The 6000-nt window shown below is 46.7% G+C and overlaps 1 protein-coding gene across 2 annotated transcripts in view; it reads right to left on the reverse strand.

Annotated features, from left to right (window-relative positions):
• Mbtps1 (membrane bound transcription factor peptidase, site 1) overlaps positions 1–5798 on the reverse strand; it is a 55849-nt gene extending 50051 nt beyond the window's left edge. Inside the window, exon 1 of one of the 2 annotated variants that reach the window (XM_042277767.2) lies at positions 5611–5798. The gene's annotated coding sequence lies outside the window, so the exon portion shown is untranslated. The remainder of the gene's footprint in view (positions 1–5610) is intronic. The other variant, XM_042277768.2, reaches the window with a different exon arrangement.
• Positions 5799–6000: the final 202 nt, after the last annotated feature.

The following is a 6000-nucleotide window of genomic DNA, read 5'->3' on the forward strand; positions in this document are numbered from 1 at the left end:
CAAAGCACGCTCAGTACAGACATGTCCTAAATACTTTGGTTTTTAAAAAGACTTCTTTTATGTTGTTTTATGTGCATGTACATGTGTACTATGAGCATGCAATGCCCACAGAAGAGGGCGTTTGATTTGTGAGCGGCCATGTAGGAGCTGGGAACAGAAACCAGGCTCCTTGTAAGTGCTGTTAACCAACTAGTCATCTCTCCAACATCCCAAATAATTTCAATCAGCTATTGGCTGAATATGTGAATGTGGGACTGGGATACTGGGGGGCACACTCTATCTCCCACTCTACAAAGCTGATATGTTTTCTGAAAGGCTCAGTCAAAAGCATTCTATTCAAACTAGCTTTAGTATTTTTACCATCTACATTGCAAAAACAAAAACAAAAAACAAACACAAAAAACCAAGTAACTTTTTTTCTGAAAAGCTGAGGCACCTAAAATACAACTCATACTTAATAATTCAACAAACCCAGTATGCATTCTCATGTTATTAAGGATTTTTTTAAATCTCAAAACCATTTGTCAATACTACGCACTAAAACCCTTAAAACTGTACAGGAAAGATTCCTGACCAGGAATAAAAACTTAACACTAAATAAGCATTCCTTGGTGGCAAGTGAGATCAAATTCACTGTCTTGAAATAACTCACATAACCGTCATAACATCCTGTTATTACCCCACTTTGGGGTGAGAAAACTGATTCCTAAAGGAGGGATGCCCTTGCTGCCCCTACACCCTGTTGTTGAGTGGGAAAGGTGTCTGGGAACCCCAGTGTCTGGCTCACATTCCTCAGAGGGAAAGAGCCTACTGTTTTTAAAATGTCCCCTAGGAGTTCAGTCCAACATGCATGAACCTGAAGCACACTATTTACATCCAAGGATCTACAGAGCAAGACTGTAATGGGGGAAATTAGAGACTATCTAAGCATACAATAACAGGGACGGGGAACTGATTATGGTTTGTTTGTACTATAGAATGCCCTGCAGCAACTTTTCAAACTGTGTCTTGAGCCAGGGTGAATCATGGTTCCCCACAGATGTCCACATCCTAAACCCCAGAATCTGTTCGAGACGTGATGGTATACAGACAAAGACTCAGTTGGGAAAGGCACCCTCCACCCTCTCTAGTCACTGTAAGATCTCTATTCAGCCAGGTGGGTGCTTCAGAGGGGGGAATGACAAAAGCCGGGTTTGGGTTCTTGTCAGAAAGAAATCAAGGAGCCAAGGAATATAGGTGGCTTCTATAAACAGAAGGAACCAGGTTCTCTCCTGAGCATCCAGAAAAAAACAGCTGTCAATATCTTGACTTTAGCCCTGTGAGACTCATTTTGGACCTCTGCCCTTTAGGATGGTAACACAGGAAGTGAGTGTCAGTTTGTGCTAGTGCTAGGAACAGGAGAATGTGCTAATGAAGTACTAAAGAAATCAGCTCATGTACAGAAAGCACTAAATTCTGCCCCCACCCACACTCCATTTTTGGAGACAGTCTCTCTACGTACCCTGGCTGTCTTAGAACTCACTATGTAGACCCAGCTGGCCTCAAACTCAGAGATCCACCTGCCTCTACCTCCCAAGTGCCCACAAACTGACTTTGAAAATGCATCCATGGAGTTGGAGAGACAGCTCGGTGATGAAGAGTGCTTGCTATTCTTGCAGAGGACATAGGTTTGATTCCCAACACCCACGTAATGGTTCACAAACAATCCAAACTCCAATTCAAGGGGATCAGTCTTTCTCTTCTTACCTCTGTGGACACCAGGCAAGCACATGGTGTACACATACACACATTTAGGCAAAATAAAATAAAAGTTAACCTAAAAAGTGTTTTTAATACATCTATGTATACAGGAAAAAAACCTGAAAGATAACAAGATGGTAACAGTGCTTCCACCTCTAGCAGGATGACTTATCCTTTTCCATTTTATTACATTCTCTTCACAGTGTGGAAAGGATTCTTATTATTTTTATAATTAGATAAGTCATAGTATTTGTTATTTTTAATAAATCCTTTAAAATAAATTTTAAACAAGGAAGTTATATTTTCTGGTAAGACAGCAGCACAAAAACTCAACTGTGTGCCAGGCGTGATCTCTGCAAGTTTGAGACCAGCTGGTCTGCACAGTGAGTTCTAGGACAGCCAGAGACACACAATGTGACCCTGCAAAAATAAAAACAAAACAGAACAACCAAAATCAACCATGTCAGACGTACTTATTTTGATACAGAGTGATCTTAAACTAATTTTCTCCAAAAAGCTGTTCCCACAAAGCTGTCTACAGTGGCCTTCCCAGCTAAGGGAGATCACTACTCCTTCCAGAAACTTCACAGGCATACCGCTTACTGGCAGGGTCTCCTGGGGCTGTCCCTGGATTCAACAAGTGCTGATCAGACTAAATTCCCAGGCCTCCTTGTAGAAGACATAGTTATCTTCTACAAAAAGCATACATACCCTAAAGCTGGTCCTTCTACCCATGGCTTACCATAAGTGTGACTACAGCACTCACAGAGAAGAGCCTGGCATCCAACACTAAATGGGGAAGACACCTGCACATCAAGACCGGACGCAGAGGGGCGCCTGTGTAAGAGGGAGCAGGAGAGCAAGCAGCAGGAGGCAGCTAATGCCCCTTTCAGCTCTGAAATTCTTCTACTTACAATGTGCACAGGAAGAGAACATCACCAAGATTACACTTCTGGGTGTAATTTAAATATATCTGAAGTTATTTGCTTGAATATAATTTTAAAATCTAATTCAGGTGAAAGGAAATGACCCATATCACAGTCATCTAATTATGCCCCCATGCCCTGCCTCTTAATAAACTAGTTTACTGAAATAACTCCGGTGAAGGCTAACTGTTTAAGCGATGAAAGGGTACTATTCAATTTAATTAAAAGTTGGCTGGAAAACGATCTCTTTTGTAACTTAATTGCATACTTGGCTGTATTCCCACTGTTTAACAGGCTAACAATTAAGCAGTGCTAGAAGATACTCTCTTAAAATAAAGGTGCATATGGAGGTCTCAATGAGCCATCAGTCAGTGTTGTGTGAACAGAGAACCCAAGGCATTTACTGTCCCTGCAGAGTGTGCTCTTGGCTTAAAGCAGTCTCTCCTAGTGCCTAGACATCTAAAAGGTACCAGCCAACCACAGATTGTGCCACTAAACTTCCCACTCCTCATTTTATCTGAAATTCACCTCCTTAAGGAAAAAAAAAAAAGCCCACTGTCAAGATTAATAGGGCCTAAGTCTGGAGAGATGACTCAATAGTTAAGAGCACTTGCTGCTCTTCCAGGGGACCGGGGTTCTATTCCCGGTATCCACACGCTCACAACTGTCTAAAAATGCCAGTTCCAGGAGATCTGATGCCCTCTTCTGGTCTTCTCAGGCAAGTGGTGCACACATATACATACAGGCAAAACTCTCATGTAAATAAAATTAAAAATGATTAATAGCGCTGGTCAGATGGTCCCGTGGGTAAAGACAGGCACTTGCTATGCTGGCCTGATGACCTGAGTTTGATCCCTGCAACCCTCATAACGGTGAGAAAAGAGGACCAACTCCACAGTTTGTCCTCTGACCTCCACATGTGTGCTGTGGCGTGTGTGCACCTACACATAGCATATGTACATGGGTTTGTGAAACATCAAAACAGACTGCACCACTAGGAAAGAGAAGAAACTCATTTGTCACCTCTTTAACCTGCCTCGGTCTATCTTAAAGTCTGTCACCTCCCAAACCACCAAATGTTAGGTCTGGACTCCTTAGCATTTCAGATCACTGGTTCTGATCCCATCTATACCACCCCTGAAAGACTAGAGTAATTAACAATCAAGAGTTGCTAAGAGGGGCTAGAGAGATGGCTCAGTAGCTAAGAGCAATGGTTGCTCTTCCAGAGGACACAGGTTCATTTCCCAGCACCCACATGGCAGCTCACACCTATCTATAACTCCAGTGCCAGGGGGTCCAACACCTTCACACAGACATGCATGCAGGCAAAACACCAGTGCACATAAAATAAAAATAAATAAATCATTTTTTTAAAAAGTTGCTAATAATGTACAACTTCCTCCCCAGAAGAAACCACTAAAAACACTCCTTGGAGGAGCTGGAGAAATGGTCCGGGGGGAGGGGGGTGGCACAAGGACTAGAATTCAGATCCCCAAAATTCACACAAAAGGCTGATCAAGCCAGTGGACACCCATAATCCCAGCCCTGGGAGGCAGAGATAGAACCATCCCTGGAGTGCACTGACCTGTTAGTCTAGCTCAATCAGTAAGCTCCAGCCAGAATCCTGTCTCAAAAAAACAAGGTGGTGCATGATCATTGACACCTACAGAGCTCTGGCCTCCACCCACAACTGTGCACACATACACAGAGAATTCCCCTCCAGGGAAGAACTGTCTACTGTCAGGCAGAGAATCGAATCAAAGAATATGAGAATATGATGGCAACGAGAAAAAAAATCTGACTAGAAAACACCCTCCTTCATTCCTAGGTGACTACAGGGAGGGGCCTGCCAACACTACCTCACCTTTTGAATAGGTAACAGCCAACTCTAGGTTACGCAGGATGTCTGAGGGCTGCAGGAGAGTCCTAATAGGTAAGAGTGCAGCTCAGGTAGCCACCTCCCCGAAAAACAGTTCTGGAGCCAAACGTGTCACATACCGGAAGATAAAACTTTCTTAGCAAAAGGTGTTCCACGTGAATGGGGGTGGGGGTGGCTGTTATACAATGGAATGTCATTTAGCCATGAAAAAGGATGAAATTCTGACTCATGCTACAACCAAAAAGTACTGATTCATGCGACAAGATGAATTCTGGAAAGGAGGCACCAAGAAACCAGACACAAAAGGCCACACGGGACCCCTGACTGACGACTATTCCCAAAAGGCAAATCTAAGGAGACAGGTATATTGATGCTAAGCAGGCTGAAAATGGATACTGACCAAAAAAGGGTACCAGGGGTCTTGGGAGTGGTTCTCAAAGTGGGTGGCGGTGCTGACACTTCAAGAAAGTGGCCCTTTGATATGGACATGCTATAAAAATGAAGTTCCTACATTTACAAAGTAACGGTAAGGCAGCGTGGTTTTAAATTCCAGCACCAGAGGTGGAGGGGGGAGGATCCGGAGCTCAAAGCCAGCTGAGGCAGAATTAGACTCTGTCTTAAATATTAAAGGTTTTGTTTGTTGTTTTTTTTTTCCATGTCAAAACTAGTTTTGCAGATTTTAGTGGAAGGAACTGCTTTTCTCTCTGTCCGGCTTTCCTTTCGCTTCCTAACCTTACAGAGGCTGGCACCCAGAATCAGATCTTCAAGTGGGTTCCTCCTGTCACCTCAAAGCGCCACTCGAAAAGCCAGTAATGCAACTACAGTAAATGCAACGACGAGCCTTAATATGCACGGACCCGCAGGCCCGTTCCCCGGGGCTCGCGACCGCAGGACCCTGCAGAGGAGGGCGGCGCGTGCGCACCGCGGCGCGCAGGCGCAGGCCAGGCCGCTGCTCCGGGCCAATTGCTGCCGAAGCCACAGCGGTGGCCCCCGCGGCCCCGACGCGGGGAACGAGCGGCCGGGCCTAGGGCGCGGCCAGCTCTCGCCCGCGGCCGGCTGACGTACCTGCGTCCGCCTCAGGCTCGAGGCCGGCGGGCCCGGGGGAACGGCGCCTCCGCCGCGAACACGCCTGGACTCTCCATTCGGGGGGGATGTTTACTCGCAACTCTCGCGAGACCACGGCGCTGCAGGGACAGGAGCAGCGGCCTGGCGTGCCCCGCGCGCCCGCCCGCCCGCGACCTGCGTGCGCGCTCCTGGGGTCCCGGCACCGGAGGCGAGAGGAGGGCCAGGGATCTCGCGACATTTGAGGCCCGGGGGCGGGAGCGAGGGCGGGGCCAGAGCGGCCTCCAGCCGTGGGGAACGCTGGTTCGCGGGGCTTGCTGGCCTGCAGAGGAGGGGAAGGAGCACGCGCCTGTGCGCAGCCCCGTGGAGCGACTCCTGTCCAGCTTATGCGTG

The sequence above is a fragment of the Peromyscus maniculatus genome, chromosome 5 (genome assembly GCF_049852395.1).
Source record: "Peromyscus maniculatus bairdii isolate BWxNUB_F1_BW_parent chromosome 5, HU_Pman_BW_mat_3.1, whole genome shotgun sequence".
Taxonomy (NCBI): Eukaryota; Metazoa; Chordata; class Mammalia; order Rodentia; family Cricetidae; genus Peromyscus; species Peromyscus maniculatus.